Here is a 19649-nt window from a genome sequence, read left to right as displayed (position 1 = left end):
CTCCCATAAACCAAATTCGTCTTCTCTCCCTCCTAACCAATCAAATTTGCCATTTTCAACTCTCATCAAAATTTGCCATTTTCAACTCAACATCAAAATTTGCCATTACCAATTCATCATCAGTCCCTCCTAGGGAGGGAGAGATGGAATCACCCCAATGTCTCATCCACGTCGTGATGCGTCTCACAAATCCTCACAGCAATTCTCATTTCTGCAACACAACCAAAGAAAACACAGGTGTGGAGTCATCATCATCACCACAGGCAAGTGGCTGCGTATGGTGCGACAGGTTCATCAATCCTAACTATCTCCTAAATGACTTTAACAACTTTACACTACCCGGGGGCTTTCTCTGGCCAAACCATTGGCCCTCTTACACTATGGGTTCTAAAAACCAATTCCCATTGGCCAAACTGTGGTGCTCTTCAATTTGGGGTCTCACTCCCCCGATTCATCTCCCGGTGCCCTCGCACAATTTCTGGGCTGCGGCGTGTACCTCTCCCAGTGGGTCTACCCACCTGCACACCTCCACCACTGCAGTTGCCTCCGAGCTTACCTGCTCCTCACCCTAACCTAACTACCTGGGGAAGGCCCTCTGGCTCTCTCCCCACTCCGTGCCCTCTCTGGCACTGGGCTGCCCGATCCACACCCGGGATCCTCAGGCACCCACTCACCACTACCGGCTCCCAGAGCCCACCTGCGGCCTCACCTGGCCGACATCCTCACAGTGGTGGAGTGCCCAACCAACTACACACACTAACAGGCTACACGCCCAGCCATTTCCACAACACTAATGCACCCATTCACAACACCATTCTGCAACCGCACCACAAATGCCAATATCCAACCACAATTTACCTGCACCCTCTACCTAACACTTACACTACCCGCCCCGGGTGCTCGTGAAAGGGGTCCACTCTTCCCCCATCCACACCTTCGCACCATGCACACCACTCCGTACCACTCACTCCAACTCTCTCCACACACCTGTACCTGCACACCTGTGCTCTCACACCTGGTGCCACCTGCACCCTTCTCTCCCCAAGCGCATTCGCGCTGATCCACACACTCACTACTCATACACGGCTCCACACACCTGTCCAGTTGCACACCTGTGCAATCACACCTGTTCAATCCTCACACACACGGCATCATCTCAGCTAACTACTCCCTTCTGAAACTTGCGCTTCCCAGTCGTCCCTTTAAACTATTGCGCTCCCACGTCATTATCATCCATACTAATCTACCTGCGTCCCCACTACAGGTATCAGTCACTAACTAATCTTAACGTTACCTAAGGTCATCTTCTCTAGATCCCTACACACCATATCCTAACCCACCCGGGCTAGTTTTCACTGCCATACACCCCATAAGCTATAGCTCCTTTGCCCCACATGGGAAGGGATGGTGGATTTGCCATCCCACCACATCGGGGGTCTCTCACTACCAATTTTGCACATCAAATTTCAACAAATTAAAAATTTGCCAATCACTGCCCATCATCTGCCAATCACTACTGCCAATCCCTTGCCAATCATCAAATTTTGTTTTTCTCTAATTTTGGGTCCAAAACACTAACCTCATCACCCAGTCTACTCACTAATACCTCTCGGTGCGCCAATCCCTGTCCAAAGCCCGGCTTCGTAAAGCCAAGCAATGGATGCTGGTTGTTTTGTGCCAGCGGCTGGATGCGTCCGGCACTCGGTGCAGGGACGGGGGCTTACCCGGGCCGAGATCCCACACACCACCTCGGCGTGGAACCATCCAATGCCCCGATCTAGACCTGCCGGCACGTCTCACCAAAAAGTGGTCGCCATGACGACCCTTTCTATCGGGCTGCCAGCTCCGCCTAGTGGAGCACGGACGCGGCCGTTCAAAGCGAGGCCCAGCACGCACCGAGGGCCCGATTCGGCTATAAGTCGTTCTAAACTCTATCCCGTCTAACGTCGATGCTTCACCTGCATGCTTACATCCCGCAGCCCGTTCCTTGCTCACACATCCAGCCGTTTCCATGCCCCTCGTACCGTTCCTTACACACCCAGGTACACCCATTCCACTCACCGCCTTGGTCACACACCTGACCACCGAACACTTTGGCACACACTCGTTGGTAGCACACCTCACCAATACACCTCTTCGCGCCCCCTCCTCGGTCACCTCCTCTGTGACAATCACAGGTGTGCCCTCATTCGCACACCCAACCACGTGCCTCACCACCAACTCCAGCGTGCATTCCCACTCACGCTCTACCATTCCAGGTGTGCATCCTTCCATCCCAGGTGTACATCCTCGCTCACCTGTCACAACTAACTCACGCTCCTTGTCACTCTCACTACTTTCACCTCCATTCTTGACAGCGCACTCACCCTTACTCTTGACAGCGCAGTCTTTCCCCATGCACCTGTCCGTCACACACCTTTCTCGCGCACACTCTCCCGTTACACCCTCTGTAACACTCACCACAGGTGGACACTCTTCCTTACTTCTGACAGCGCACTCTTTCCTCATGCACCTGTCCGTCACACACCTTCCTCTTTCGCACACCAGACCTGTCGCACACTTCACCAACGGCCTCTCACGAACACCCGGGTCTATCTCGACCCCCAAGCTTATTAAATCACCTGGCGCATCATACGCACGACCATATTGGTCACCACTTACACCAGGTCCTCTTCCTCTTCGCTTCTCCTCCATCACCTGCGAATCCCTCATCCGGTTAATGAGCACATCATCACGATCCAAACACAGACTTTGGACCAATTCTTTTATCTCCTCTTTTATCTCTTTGTTATCCCCTCTCCGTCGCTTCTTAATTTCGCTCACCCCTTCTTCCACTTCTTCTAATTTGTGCCTCACCTCTTTTATTCCCCGGTACGTCTCCTCAAGCTCGTCCTCCAAGGCTACCTTGACCGTTTCCATGTGCGTCCTCACCTGCCGGTCCTTCGTCTCCATTACCTCTATCACCTCGTCCAACCTCGTTGTCAGTCCCTCACGTACCATCTGACATTCCCTCTTCGTCGCTACCAAGTCATCTTTTAGTTCTTTCTGTGTCGCCTTTAAACCTCCTAATACCGCAGTGTTCCTTTGAACCTGCTCCACTAACTCCGTCTGTCCCACCGTCAGCTGCTCCACCTCCTGCGTCAGGTCCTCTATGCCCCCTTGTAACTTTACAGTCCCCTTTCTCACCTCCTTTTCCATGTGCTCCTCACAGTGCCTCACCTCCTCGCGCACTCCTCCGACCTCCTCACTCACTCCTCTTCTGATCTCCTCTCCCATCACTTGCATCTCCTGCCCAGATGCCACCCTCATCTGCTCCATTTCCTCCCTGTGAGCATCCAGTTTGGTTTCTACCCCCATTCTGACCCCCTCTATCTGCTGCTCCATTTGTTTAACTTCCCTTTCCGCTTGGTCCCTCATGTCCCTCAATTTGCCTTCCATACTGTTTTCTAACCCCTCTAACCCTTTTTGCATCCCTTCCATTTGATTCTCTTGAGCGGCCATTCTGTTTTCTACCCCCGTTAACCCATTCTTTACTTCTTTTATCCCGTTGTCTAACTCCTCAAAATTATTGTCTAACTTCTCAATTTTCTTGTCTAACTCCTCAAAATTATTGTCTAACTTCTCAATTTTCTTGTCTAACTCCTCAAAATTATTGTCTAACTTCTCAATTTTCTTGTCTAACTCCTCAAAATTATTGTCTAACTTCTCACTGGTACCCCTCGCTTCGTCCCTCATTACCCCCATTTGGTTTCCCATTACCCCCATTTGGTTTTCCAATCGCTCACTATTAGCCCTCGTTTCCTCCCTCATTTTCTCGCTATTCTGGGCCATAAGGGCCTTCATTTGTATGAAAAAAAGGCCCCAATCCATCGGGGGCGCTGCCACGGTCGCTGGCGCGGTGATCAGCGAGGCGCCATTTTGCGCGCCCGCTTCTTCGTGCGTGACGGCGCTATTTTGCGAACCTGCCGCCCTCACTGCTTCGCTCTCCTCCTGTCCCTCATTTTGGTCCTGGATCGACCCTACCTCACTCTCCCCTACCGGACCCCAGCCGTCTTGATCCGCCATAGCGCGACTTGCAAAATTCGAGTTTCGTAAAACAAAACAAATTTCGGCCGCTCCAAATTTTGACCAAATTTTTTTTTTTCCTCTATTCGTTTTTTTTTTTTTTTTCAAAATTTGGTCGGGCCTCGAATCTCACTCCCGACACCAATTGTTACAGATACGACTTTGATGGTATGGTGGGCCGAGCGGGATGGCCGCCGTATCCGTACAAGTTACCCCGATTGCACCCGGGGTTGACTAATCGCGCTATGCTGGCTCAATAAGAAAAAGAAGACACCCGGCTGGATTACAATCACACAATACGACACCAGGGATACGGTTCTCAAAGGTTGTTATTACAATTGCGGAAGGTTTAGATTACAGGGACAAGAGGGAAACATAGGAAGGTGGGCACTTAAACACACTTATATTATCCCCGGACAGACGACAGGTAAACGCGGGACAAGGCTCACTCACACGGGGTTTGATGGCCAGGAAAGCGGGTAGCGATCGCTCCAGGTGCACCTGTGCTCAGGGCAGGATTACGTACGGTGGTGTCCAGAGATGCGTGAAGGTATCACAGCGCTTGTGGGTCGCGACTTTGGTCTCAAGCTGGGGAGGTCGCTCAGCGCTCGGGAGGGTGGCGTCTTTTCCTTCCAAGCTCGGGGCGCATCTCTCTTTTCGTCCGGCGCGGGGCCGCGTATCTATCCGGCGGGGAGTGACACGCCCTCGGCTCGTTAGCGCCGCCCCAGATGGCATCGGCCCATGGCTTCTCATTGGGGGCGGGGGTTACCGGCTCCGCCCTTGACGAGGGGCCGACAGGGAGCCCCTTCGTGGTAACCCCGTGGAGCGCGTGGTCAATGGTGGCTAACCGAGCCGGAAGGAGGACGCCCACTCCCCATGCCGTCACCGCGCCGCCCCCCTCTTTTGTTGTTGTTGTTGTAGTTGGCGCTTCTTCATGGGGAAGAGATGCGGAGAGGTATGGGGAGGTCCTAAACTTCCTAACAGGTGCCATATAATCACATTCTGGTGCAACGAAGAGTCATAATTAATGGAAACAAGTCCTTAACTGACATAGATTAAGAATAACTAGCAAGATGTCCTATAATTGTCTACGTGTGGTGCGGGGGACCTGGGCACGACATTTAATGGGGGGATGAAGGGGAAGATCGGCTCTAATGGGTGTTGTTTACAGACAATGGGACTAGGGAATGGGGTAAGGGAGAGTTGGGGAGTATCGGAGAAAATAGGGGAATATTTACAAGCGGATATGGAGGCCAAATTCCATATTCGCAACAATATTAATGTACATTTGTGCCAAATTTGGTGCTTGTATCACAAAATGCACAACAGGTTTGCTATGCTGCTACACTACAATCAGAGATTGCAAACCCTCGCCAGGATGTATTTTCAGTGGTTTTTAAGGCTTTTGTGTTAAAACAAATATGGCGGCCGAACCACGTGACCGATGACATCATCATATTCTTTTTTCTAAACTAATTTATTCTGAGATTATGCTCAAGAAATTTCATCTTGATCAGATGAAGTTTTGTACTTGTCGAATTATGACGTCATAATGGAGGCACTTATGACATCATCATTAACACTTTTTATTCCCCATGAAGAGTTCTTTACAATGAGCCATGTCTCAATTTTTTCTATTCAGCACTTTCGGAGATATAGCGGTGCAAAGTTTTTCGGTTTTTCCAAGATGGCGGCCGAACCACGTGACTGATGACGTCATCATTATTATTTTTTTCGCCGCCAATTTATGCCTACATGACGCTCAAGAAATTTCATCTTCATAGGATGAAGTTTTGTTCTTGTCAAACTATGACGTCATAATTGAGGCACCTATGACATCATCATTACCATCGCCAGATGAGAGGGCATTGCATTTGAGTCGGTTTGTTTGTCTGTTTGTCTTTCTGTCTGTCTGTCTGTTTGTCCGCACAGAATAAATATGATTTTCTCTGCAACCGTTGGTCCGATTGACAGGAAGTTTTCACCATAGGTGCAACTCCACCTGTATAATTTTTTAATGATAATTATGACGTCATAGGTCACGTGGTTCGGTCGCCATCTTGGAAAAACCGAAAAACTTTGCACCTCTATATCTCCGAAAGCACTGAGTAGAAAAATATTGAGACATGGCTCATCGTAAAGAACTCTCCATGGGGAATAAAATATGTTAATGATGATGTCATAAGTGCCTCCATTATGACGTCATAATTCGACAAGTACAAAACTTCATCAAAACAAGATGAAATTTCTTGAGCATAATCTAGGAATAAATTAGTTTAGAAAAAAGAATATGATTACGTCATCGGTCACGTGGTTCGGCCGCCATATTTGTTTTAACACAAAAGCCTTAAAAACCACTGAAAATACATCCTGGCGAGGGTTTGCAATCTCCGATTGCTCTTTTTCTTGTTGACATATTTTATTCTAGATGGAGATTTCTTTACAATGAGCCATGCCTCAATTTTTTCTATTCAGCGCTTTCGGAAATATGGAGGTGCAATTTGTTTTCGTATTTTCCAAGATGGCGGCCGAACCACGTGACCTCTGACGTTTTAATTATCATTAAAAAAAACAATTATGCAGGTGGAGTTGCACCTATGGTGAAAATTTCCTGTCAATCGGACCAACGGTTGCAGAGAAAATCATTTATTCTGTGCGGACAAACAGACAGACAGACAAACAAACAAACGGACTCAAATGCAATACCTTCCCTCTGGCGAGGGTAACTGGAGTCATAGAAAGATGATTTTTTGTGCGTTTCACTTCATTTTGCATCCTTATCGAGATTCACAGATAGACATGCAGTGTGTTTGTAAAGTGCAACATGCTGTCTTTTTGATTAAATCCAGCGAAGCAGCAGGTAACCGGTACGTACGTGTGGCTCGTCCCTCAGAAACAAATCAAACGGTTTTTTACACCAAAAGCAAACTTCGAGTTATATGACTTTTTTGCCATATTAAATTGACACTGATCTCGCCATAACATTGTTGTTGTTTTCGATGAAAGCCAGAACTTTCCTGGAGGGTTTGCTGATGTTTTGTGAAGAACTGGTTCTCCATTACTCATCACCTTCCTGGTCCTCATCATCAACACCCTGTTTTCAGTCCAACGTAGAAGGAAGGCCTCCCTCAATCCATGTTAAGGTATTTGCATACTCACCAGACTTCCCAAGTAACAATTGATGAGAGAGTTACAGCAGGAATTTGTCATTTGCTCAGGGTGCCGGCGATAACTCACCTCGTTCGTGAAAACAACGCGAGATCTTTAACGTTTGCCGATGACCGGTGCTGGCGGGCGGGTCCTCTGGCTTAACTGGGTTGAGAAATTCAAACACAGACGAGACAGCTCACAAAGGGAGTGTGCATCCTCCTAAGACAGTGGTTTCTAACATGTGGTGCACGCACCCTTTGGGGGTGCGAAACGTCATTTCTGGGGGTGCGAAACATGCTGGCCGGTTCATAACGGAGTACTAAAAATCTAATTCTAACCTGTCTGAAGTCATTGATTTTTGTCAAGGTGTACGAGAAAATATTTCAAGAACTGAAGGGATGCGGACACCAAAAGAGGTAAAGAACCACTGTCCGAAGACAATCATGCGGGCCCTCAATATCCGTGGCATTCTCCAAATCTGCTGGCAGTGTCTCCTGGAAAATCCTTTTCCACTTTCCTTGGAGCAATACATGTAGATCTCGCTTGCTCCTTAGAGTTTCTGACTGTCTTCCAATGTTCTGTTCAAGATGTCAAGCAATGTAAGACCCAAGTTCAGCAAAGTTCGTTTCCTGGAAAGTTTGGCAGGAGGTCCTGAATTGCTACAGATTCTTGATCCGCCAAGTAATTCACTTTTTCAGCAATTTGAGTGTGGTTTCCCTTTAACAGCTACATGTAAGCACCAACAACCGAGACGGCTAGTTTAGCATCCGGTCCAAATGATGTGCTCCAAGATGCGGTGCCCACTGTTGGCATTGCACCATGTGACAATTTTTTTGGTGAATTGATCCCAGAAGTAGAATACGCGTGGCTGAAAAAGTTCCCAAATGACCTATCGTACCAGTTTATTTTTAATCAAAATCATGACTGCTAATGCATGAGCAACTCAATCGCATATTCCCATTGTGGCTGTAAATGGGTGCCTGCACTGAGCTTTGTCAAATGGCGTGCCGCTACCTTCAAACGTTTCTTGTCGTCCATTATTTTGTCATTTATCCCACTTCTGAAACCATTTTGTTGCGTGTATGTTTGTGCAAAGCAAATCATTTTATAATGGAAGTCATTCGGTAACCAGCCCATGGATTTCACATCCCAAATCAAATGGAAGCCACTTTAAGAAGTATGACGCAGATAAAACGTTTCACAGTGACGGTTCACCGAACATTTGGATTTCAGATCAGGATTGGTCGATTGCCTTTTCATTGCGTGATGTTGATTTTTAAATGTGAAATCGAATGGCTGGTGTTGAGCCTGCTGTTGGCTTAGCGATTAGGGTGCCGGCTTGGGATCCTAGTATCCTGGGTTTGAATCCTGGTCAATTGCTGAATTAACACCTTAACATCAGGGGGGTTGACTCAGCCTGTCATCCTTCCGAGGTCGGCAAATTGAGTACCAGTTCACTGGTAATTCCCTGTGTGTCGCAAGAGGTGACTAACATAGTTGGCGGCAGGAAGGGCATCCGGCCACAAAATATTGCTTCAAAAAAATGGGACCACGGTGCCCAAAAAAGGCCAACCCCTGCTCTGCGGGGAAAAATGGCCTCTAAAGGTGTTTTTTTTTTTTTTAAATCAAATGAATAACATGTGAGTCATTGCAGATTAAAGCCTTATTGTTTACCGGTTACTTAGCAACAATTAATTAATGGTACAAAAGATTCTTCTTCTTTAACGGCCACAATTATTCCCATATTGTGGAGTTGGCGGGGGAAGTTTTTGGCCCAGGTTAATGGTACAGAAGATTGATGTATTAAAATATTTAATATCATAAGGTGAACATGGCTCGGGATAGCAAATGCGGCTCATGGACATTCCACAATAAAGCAACCTCGGTACGCGACTTGAAAGTCACATCACATCTAGCTCGAGCTGGCAACTTCAAATTTACGGGATGCCTCCCACCGTGAAGACAAGCGTTAACATTTTGATAGGGCCTTGCAGTAAAAGGACCGAAGCTGACACATATTAACCTCGCAGCAGCATCTATTCTCACCGTAGTCCCCAGAAACCCATAATTAGATAGAAGATAACTGAGCGCACACTGTATAAAGCAAATATGGAGAGAATGGAGTAAAATTCCAGACCCTTGGGGAAGACCGACCCCAAGGAATTTGTGACCTCTTCGAAAGACTCTTTCACAATATTTCATTTTGGGTCTCGTGAAGGAATGATGTGTACTACACGGATGTTAATCAAATATCGACAGATGTAGCCCAAATATACACCAGGACAGATTACAATTAGGAAAGATTTTAGGTAAGGGATTTACACGTTGCCCCTTTTTCCACTATTGACCATAAATAAACTGTTTCAATTCCATCAATCATTGTCTTATTCCGGGTCATAAGACAGACCGAACAAGGCCTTGTTTTTCTGTCAAATCACACCTGTATTATTCTGGTTCCCTCATTTTATTCCCATAATTCTTGGATCACCCTCTGAGGATGTTTCGGACAATAGAACAATAGGGATGGTGGCCGCTCTGTGTCGTTGCGTGCTTGCTTTTCTCACATTCTGAGGCCTCTATCTTGCGAGACTGGGAGACAAGGAATGGGTTTGCAGGGTGTGGGGGGTCTATGTGGTGGACAGCAGGGGGCCGGGGGAACACAGAGAAACAGAGGAGGCTGTGAGACGAGGGAAGAAAAGACCGAGACGAGGCATGAAAGGACAGCAAACTGTGCAGGGAGACCCAGAGGTCTGGAACAAAAGCCGACTGATGTTAACGTGCCATCCATCACAGTTCCTGAGCAAATTTCACGTCTCCAAGGACAACCGAGCTTCTGCAAACGTCACCGTGGCAACCTGGAGACAGGGCAAGGAGCAATGGCAGTGGATAGTGGGTTCGAAATTCGAGTTGATAAGGTGAGGTTGGGTGGGAATGAGGATGAGTCGGCTTATGAGATAATACAGGAAAGATTAGTTTTACTTAATTGTCAATTGATGCGAAGGATGTTGAGAAAAGGTGCACTGATGGATCAATAGGAAACCAGCATAGGAGTGACCGGTTATTAAGTTTCGGTTGTTCTCAATCAATAACTTTGGGTCTGGCAGCTGTGCCGCATTGACTTTGGAATGGTGGGCTGGAAGTGCGGCTCGGAGGGAAAGGTAATTCAGAGAGCAAGCGTAAGGAATCCTTGCAGTGAATCAAAAAAGGAAAAGAGGAATTCCTTGTGCATGTTTGCTGTCTATTTTCCTATGGTAATCCAGCCTAAATCCTGCAATGAAAGGCAAAGAGTCGGTGGCTACATACCCTGTGTGTTTGCACACCTAATTTGCGGCTCATTTCACACGAAAGAAGCTCTCAATGAAAACTGTTCAGATGTACATCTTTCCATAAGAAGCCCATTAATTCTCCCATCCCACCATTCCCTCTTCCCTTTCCATTGAAATGCAAGCTGTGCAGCTACGTTTAAGCTCCAAACATTTAATTACCAGGGATGCAAGAGAGAAATGAAGGCAGGGAAGGAGTGGGAACATGAATGTGGGAGTAAGAATGAAAGGTGATACTACAAGGATGAAGGTTATTTTCAAGATCTCTCCTTTGCTTTCCCTCTCTGTCCCCATCTGCTCTTCTGAAATCTCTCTTCAGTGATTTCTTTAGTTCCCAGGATGGCTGATTCCCCAGATCGAGGCACAATGTTCACTTCTTGTCCATGGATCAAAACTTTAGAACCAGTGTGGTTGCTTACATGTGTAAGGCCAGGGAAGTGGTAGGGGATCCTGGGGGGTACAGCGTTGGGTGCGGTATGGGTGGGTGGGTGTGGGAGACTGCTCAGACCTTTGGCAGGGGCATTATCAACCCTCCCAAACACCATTATACTTTGCCTTCAAGTTCTTCTTCTTTGAGCTAATGCATGTTCAAAGCAGGTTTTCCCCATTCTTGAAGCAGGATGACGACAAGCAGCCGAATGCAAAGTTCTAAGCTCTCCACAATCCAAAATTTATAGTTTTTACCAGACTATAATTTAGGCATTGCGGGATTATTAAAATATTGGCTTCTTTACTTTTACATAAAGTATGATCCATGGTGAGTGTTCCATTCCCACACTGCCAAAAAAAAAAACTTAATAAGAAGGCATATTCTTAAAACAGGAAAAGTTTTCTTGAAACTAGAAAACCATGAGAAAACTTTCCTTGATACTAGAAAACCATGAGAAAAGTTTTCTTGAAACTCGAAAACCATGAGAAAAGTTTTCTTGAAACTAGAAAACCTCAGTTGGCTTCTTTACTTTCTTTTTTACTTTTACATATTGGCTTCTTTACTTTTACATAAAGTATGATCCATGGCGTGTTCGATTCCCACACTGCCAAAAAAAAAAACTTAATAAGAAGGCATATTCTTAAAACAGGAAATGTTTTCTTGAAACTAGAAAACCATGAGAAAACTTTTCTTGATACTAGAAAACCATGAGAAAAGTTTTCTTGAAACTCGAAAACCATGAGAAAAGTTTTCTTGAAACTAGAAAACCATGAGAAAAGTTTTCTTGAAACTAGAAAACCTCAGTTGGCTTCTTTACTTTCTTTTTTACTTTTACATATTGGCTTCTTTACTTTTACATAAAGTATGATCCATGGCGTGTTCGATTCCCACACTGCCAAAAAAAAAAACTTAATAAGAAGGCATATTCTTAAAACAGGAAAAGTTTTCTTGAAACTAGAAAACCATGAGCAAACTTTACTTGATACTAGAAAACCATGAGAAAAGTTTTCTTGAAACTCGAAAACCATGAGAAAGGTTTACTTGAAACTAGAAAACCATGAGAAAAGTTTTCTTGAAACTAGAAAACCTCAGTTGGCTTCTTTACTTTCTTTTTTACTTTTACATATTGGCTTCTTTACTTTTACATAAAGTATGATCCATGGCGTGTTCGATTCCCACACTGCCAAAAAAAAAAAACTTAATAAGAAGGCATATTCTTAAAACAGGAAAAGTTTTCTTGAAACTAGAAAACCATGAGCAAACTTTTCTTGATACTAGAAAACCATGAGAAAAGTTTTCTTGAAACTCGAAAACCATGAGAAAGGTTTTCTTGAAACTAGAAAACCATGAGAAAAGTTTTCATGAAACTAGAAAACCTCAGTTGGCTTCTTTACTTTCTTTTTTACTTTTACATATTGGCTTCTTTACTTTTACATAAAGTATGATCCATGGCGTGTTCGATTCCCACACTGCCAAAAAAAAAAACTTAATAAGAAGGCATATTCTTAAAACAGGAAAAGTTTTCTTGAAACTAGAAAACCATGAGAAAACTTTACTTGATACTAGAAAACCATGAGAAAAGTTTTCTTGAAACTCGAAAACCATGAGAAAAGTTTTCTTGAAACTAGAAAACCTCAGTTGGCTTCTTTACTTTCTTTTTTACTTTTACATACTGGCTTCGTTACTTTTACATAAAGTATGATCCATGGCATGTTCGATTCCCACACTGCCAAAAAAAAAAACTTAATAAGAAGGCATATTCTTAAAACAGGAAATGTTTTCTTGAAACTACAAAACCATGAGAAAACTTTTCTTGATACTAGAAAACCTCAGTTGGCTTCTTTACTTTCTTTTTTACTTTTACATATTGGCTTCTTTACTTTTACATAAAGTATGATCCATGGTGTGTTCGATTCCCACACTGCCAAAAAAAAAAACTTAATAAGAAGGCATATTCTTAAAACAGGAAAAGTTTTCTTGAAACTAGAAAACCATGAGAAAACTTTTCTTGATACTAGAAAACCATGAGAAAAGTTTTCTTGAAACTCGAAAACCATGAGAAAAGTTTTCTTGAAACTAGAAAACCATGAGAAAATTTTCTTGAAACTAGAAAACCTCAGTTGGCTTCTTTACTTTCTTTTTTACTTTTACATATTGGCTTCTTTACTTTTACATAAAGTATGATCCATGGCGTGTTCGATTCCCACACTGCCAAAAAAAAAAAAACTTAATAAGAAGGCATATTCTTAAAACAGGAAAAGTTTTCTTGAAACTAGAAAACCATGAGAAAACTTTACTTGATACTAGAAAACCATGAGAAAAGTTTTCTTGAAACTCGAAAACCATGAGAAAAGTTTTCTTGAAACTAGAAAACCTCAGTTGGCTTCTTTACTTTCTTTTTTACTTTTACATATTGGCTTCGTTACTTTTACATAAAGTATGATCCATGGCGTGTTCGATTCCCACACTGCCAAAAAAAACAAACTTAATAAGAAGGCATATTCTTAAAACAGGAAATGTTTTCTTGAAACTAGAAAACCATGAGAAAACTTTCCTTGATACTAGAAAACCATGAGAAAAGTTTTCTTGAAACTCGAAAACCATGAGAAAAGTTTTCTTGAAACTAGAAAACCTCAGTTGGCTTCTTTACTTTCTTTTTTACTTTTACATATTGGCTTCTTTACTTTTACATAAAGTATGATCCATGGCGTGTTCGATTCCCACACTGCCAAAAAAAAAAACTTAATAAGAAGGCATATTCTTAAAACAGGAAAAGTTTTCTTGAAACTAGAAAACCATGAGCAAACTTTTCTTGATACTAGAAAACCATGAGAAAAGTTTTCTTGAAACTCGAAAACCATGAGAAAGGTTTTCTTGAAACTAGAAAACCATGAGAAAAGTTTTCTTGAAACTAGAAAACCTCAGTTGGCTTCTTTACTTTCTTTTTTACTTTTACATATTGGCTTCTTTACTTTTACATAAAGTATGATCCATGGCGTGTTCGATTCCCACACTGCCAAAAAAAAAACTTAATAAGAAGGCATATTCTTAAAACAGGAAAAGTTTTCTTGAAACTAGAAAACCATGAGCAAACTTTTCTTGATACTAGAAAACCATGAGAAAAGTTTTCTTGAAACTCGAAAACCATGAGAAAAGTTTTCTTGAAACGAGAAAACCTCAGTTGGCTTCTTTACTTTCTTTTTTACTTTTACATATTGGCTTCGTTACTTTTACATAAAGTATGATCCATGGCGTGTTCGATTCCCACACTGCCAAAAAAAAAAAACTTAATAAGAAGGCATATTCTTAAAACAGGAAAAGTTTTCTTGAAACTAGAAAACCATGAGAAAACTTTTCTTGATACTAGAAAACCATGAGAAAAATTTTCTTGAAACTCGAAAACCATGAGAAAAGTTTTCTTGAAACTAGAAAACCATGAGAAAATTTTCTTGAAACTAGAAAACCTCAGTTGGCTTCTTTACTTTCTTTTTTACTTTTACATATTGGCTTCTTTACTTTTACATAAAGTATGATCCATGGCGTGTTCGATTCCCACACTGCCATAAAAAAAAAAACTTAATAAGAAGGCATATTCTTAAAACAGGAAAAGTTTTCTTGAAACTAGAAAACCATGAGAAAACTTTTCTTGATACTAGAAAACCATGAGAAAATTTTCTTGAAACTCGAAAACCATGAGAAAAGTTTTCTTGAAACTAGAAAACCATGAGAAAAGTTTTCTTGAAACTAGAAAACCTCAGTTGGCTTCTTTACTTTCTTTTTTACTTTTACATATTGGCTTCTTTACTTTTACATAAAGTATGATCCATGGCGAGTGTTCGATTCCCACACTGCCAAAAAAAACTTAGTAAGAAAGCATTTTCTTAAAACAGGAAAAGTTTCTTGAAACTAGAAAACCATGAGAAAAGTTTTCTTGAAACTAGAAAACCATGAGAAAAGTTTCCTTGAAACTAGAAAACCATGAGAAAAGTTTTCTTGAAACTAGAAAACCATGAGAAAACTTTTCTTGAAACTAGAAAACCATGAGAAAAGTTTTCTTGAAACAAGAAAACCATGAGAAAAGTTTTCTTGAAACTAGAAAACCATGAGAAAAATTTCCTTGAAACTAGAAAACCATGAGACAAGTTTTCTTGAAACTAGAAAACCATGAGAAAAGTTTTCTTGAAACTAGAAAACAATGAGAAAAGTTTTCTTGAAACTAGAAAACCATGAGAAAAGTTTTCTTGAAACTAGAAAACCATGAGAAAAGTTTTCTTGAAACTAGACAACCATGAGAAAAGTTTTCTTGAAACTAGAAAACCATGAGAAAAGTTTGCTTGAAACAAGAAAACCATGAGAAAAGTTTTCTTGAAACTAGAAAACCATGAGAAAAGTTTTCTTGAAACTAGAAAACCATGAGACAAGTTTTCTTGAAACTAGAAAACCATGAGACAAGTTTTGCTTGAAACTAGAAAACCATGAGAAAAGTTTTCTTGAAACTAGAAAACAATGAGAAAAGTTTTTCTTGAAACTAGAAAACAATGAGAAGTTTTCTTGAAACTAGAAAACCATGAGAAAAGTTTTCTTGAAACTAGAAAATAATGAGAAGTTTTCTTGAAACCAGAAAACCATGAGAAAAGTTTTCTTGAAACTAGAAAACCATGAGAAAAGTTTTCTTGAAACTAGAAAATAATGAGAAGTTTTCTTGAAACCAGAAAACCATGAGAAAAGTTTTCTTGAAACTAGAAAACCATGAGAAACGTTTAGTCGAAAGATCTTGCAGTACCTTTTATAAAAGAATAGTCCTTCAGGTTATCAGGTTGGCTAAATTCTGCATTTACTGCATGGGTTGAGAGTTTGATCGACCAACTCACTTCCACAATGTTGTGGTAGTTTGGTTACCACATCTGAGGAAGGACACAGCTGTCCAGCATAGAGCAAATACCACAGATTGGTTCTGGGCCTAGCTAGACTAAGTTAGGAGGAGCAGCTGAAAGAGACAGGACTTTTTACATAATAAAGGTGATTACAAGGGGATCTGAAAAAAGAAAGAAAGAAGGGTAACGACATAATGAGTGCAGAGTCTTTTCGGCGGAATGGACAGTGACAGGACCAGGGGCCATAGCTTGTGAGTAAAGAAGATGAATGTGAGGACGGTAGTAATTAGCCAGGGATCTTTCACTCAGAGAATAGTAAATTCATGGAATAGATTCCCTGGATAGGTAACGGTAGCAGAAACAGTAGATAAGTTTAAATTGGAGTTAGATCGGTACCTAGACACACCTGGGATAAAGGGGTACTTGGATATTTGCAGGAATGGCAGGTAGCTTAGGTATGGAATGACGATTGTAAATACGTGTCGTGACTGTGTTGGTTGTGCGAAGTTCTCGTCAAAAGGTGAATGTGCTATTTGTGTTTGTTCATTCCTCGCTCTACAACAGCGTTTGTCCCGCTCTAAAACCCACCACCCCTCCAAAAAAAAATACAACTTCCATTTAGAATTTTTACAATACCTACAGTAATCATATATTTTGTCATATTATCTACCATATAAAACACAATGTCAGTTTGTGTGTTTGTACAGTTGTCTGTCCCCTTCATAAGGGTAGGTTTTAAAGACCAATCATTTAACACAAATGTCTGTTCACTAAGGGTCTATTTTTGAGAATAAAACAAACTTGAAAAGCATTTTCCATAAAAGAGTAATTGTCTCTTCTATTGGAATTGTAGATGGTGGCTTGAAAACCGAGTCTCAAGGGCGGTGTACAGAAGCGTTTTTTTAAATAACGAGGCGCAGGGAGGTGAAATTCGCTGCACGTGATGTGCAATGCTCGCAGAGTAAACCAAGTGTTCATTTACATCCGTAAGAATAAATAAAAAAGATATAAGCACAACCTGACACTAGGCCAAGGCTTCAGACTTTTGCACGCTCACAAGGCTGCACCGTCGAATAAGTTGTTCCAACCTGTCATATTTGATGGGCTTTTTACTTGTATGTGTATAAAACACACTGGTGATGTTTGTGCTAGCACCCACATCCCCTGCCCCAATTAATTAAAGTTGATAAACTACGAGATCGAAATAATGTGGTGGAGATTTAGTACATGTTTGATGGACCAAATGGTCTCCTCCTTTGCTCAAGTTACTTGTGTATAAGCTCTTCCTTGATCTATAACCATGTCTGCAGCTTGCTTGGTAAAGCCCTCCATGTTTTTTTTTTTTGTTTTTTTTTTTTGTTTGTATACTGAATCGAGGCTCGTGAAAGAGCTAACATTTACTTCACAAACAAATCAACCAGACAAACAAAATACCCAAAAAGAGGGAGCGGAAGACAAGATGGGGAGAGAAGGGGAAGCACACAAACACAACATCCGAGAGCAGGGAGATGTGTGGAAGGGAGAGGGCCCGGGGGGAGGAGGCATGGGAAGGGGGGGGGGGGGGGGGGGAGGGAGAAGTATAAAACACAAGGACACCAAGGACTTCCTGGACAGAAGTTGGTATTTCAAAAAAGTGGAATTGGGGTGAAATTAGCGGGGGTAGAAAAGATCAAGGTTTTGGATGGGGGAAGATAAGAGATGGTGGTGAACAGCTGTTTTAAAGACCTGGAGGGTGGAGTGGGATTGAAGAGAGTGAGGGAGTTTGTTCCAGAGGTGGGAGAAAAGAGGAATGAAGGAGTGAAGGTGAGCAGAGAGTCTTGATTTTGGCAGTTTAACCAAAAGAGGGTTGCAGGCAGATCTTGTGCGACCTGTAGGAATATTTGCGGGACAGAGCCCAGAGAGAGCTGGGAGGGCAAGGCCAAAGAGGAGTCGGTAGAAGACGGAAAGACCACCAACCTGCCTGCGGTGAGTGAGTGAGAGACCCTTGGAGTTAGCTTCATCGCGGGAGATTCCAATGATTCTGAATGCTTTGGTTTCAACAGCGTGAAGGCGAGCTAGGTGTGAGGCAGGAGCACCAGCCCAGAGGGGAGAGCAGTATTCCATTGAGCTGCGGATGAAAGCCTTGTGGTTGACCTCAAATGACAAAATTGGTTTTTCATTATTTAAACCCAGTTAAAAGACCCGGTCTGAGTAGATATTGGTCCTTTTTTGGTTGGATGCGCCTTTCTTATTTAAGACAACAATAACCGTACTGTGGTCACAACCACACAACACCAAATATATATATTTTCGCCTCCCATGTCCACTCAACTCCCTCATCCTTGCTGTTGAAAGTATTATACAATTTATCTCCGAGGGTCTTCACGGTTTGGTTCAATATCAATTATGAGTCTGACATACAGCTAGGTTCGGTTTCAGGCAACTCATGCACACACTTTGTGCAGGAGCTGCAGGAAGGGATATGTTGTTATCCTCTGAGGGCCGAATGGGAAACGCACATTTAATGTGCATATGTTGCGCTGTTCAAAAATTATGTTACGCTATTTTATAGGGAGGGGCATACAGGCTTGATTAAACCTTACTAAGGAGTGAACACTTGACCCAAACAAAGCCGATGGAAATCTGAATCAACAAAGCGGGACAGTGTACAATCAGCAGAGGCCTACAGACCTAATGTTAGGCCCAACAGAAAACAACATGGCAGCCACATCATTTCGTGAGAACTATTGTGGTAGGGGTCAAGCGACAGATGTGGGTGTGGACCGGCGGCTGTCCGACCAATGGGTGCACATTTCAAAAATCAACCCCCAACAAGAACCCCAACAACAACAGCAATGCGAAGCTCTTGTAGACCTGCGACATGTCTCAGGTAAAAATACATATATGTACATATTATATAGTGGGTTGAGCGTCTCCTCCATAACTCCAAAACCATGAAACCTAGCGGCCTCAAACTTTGCATGCATACTTCTCGACCACCAAGGGATTGCATATATGGAAACTGTGTGTTTGAGTGTGTTAAAACACTCTTTTTGAAGTTGATTAATGGGGTGCTCACAACAAAAAACCCAAAAAGCCTTACCAAAATGGTGGCACACCATCTTGGTCAGCCCACTGTCACATCGATAGGTTCTTAAGCCGCCATTTTGTTTCAGCCTGTGCAAACGTGCCTTGGCTTGGAAACACTATCTATTCTCATGGACTAATTAAAGTATATAATGGAAATCTGGATTCAGATTTGAGGATCGGATCCTATTCACTGAATATCGAAATCTGGAGTGAAATCTGACAAAATTTAAGACATTTGCGATTCTTTTCACCAAGTGTATATCTTATACGCTGTCCTTCCTCCTGCTCCATATTGCCAAAGCATTAAACTTAACTTTTTCTACTTTTCCAACAATTATATTGAGTGACGAAAATCTTAAGGAATGTGCCCAAAGTTTAACTTTATTGAGTGCTATGAAAATAATTAACCAGCGGAAATTGAGTGCAATTTTGAGTTTGAGTGAAATTGAGTTGAACGTAATTAGCAGCAGGATTGATGGGAAGGCTTCCTCAGTCACGCCTTTATAGTGTAGGCGTATACTCCATGGGGACATCTCCGAGTAAGGAAGGCAAAATAAAACAAATTAAAAATCTAATTCAAAGAACGTGCCCTCCTCCTGCGATGCCTATAGTCTATTAATTTATTTATTTTAAAAAGTAGAAAGTACACCGATAGACGAACAAAGGCCTCTTCAAAGGTAAACCTTTGTTACTTTGTGGTTGTTGTGTTGATGTACTCTGCGTGTTTTATGCTTTACC

Source organism: Myxine glutinosa, chromosome 5, assembly GCF_964187855.1.
Source record: "Myxine glutinosa chromosome 5, kmMyxGlut1.1, whole genome shotgun sequence".
Lineage (NCBI taxonomy): Eukaryota > Metazoa > Chordata > Myxini > Myxiniformes > Myxinidae > Myxine > Myxine glutinosa.
Note: the sequence above shows the minus strand (reverse complement) of the source record.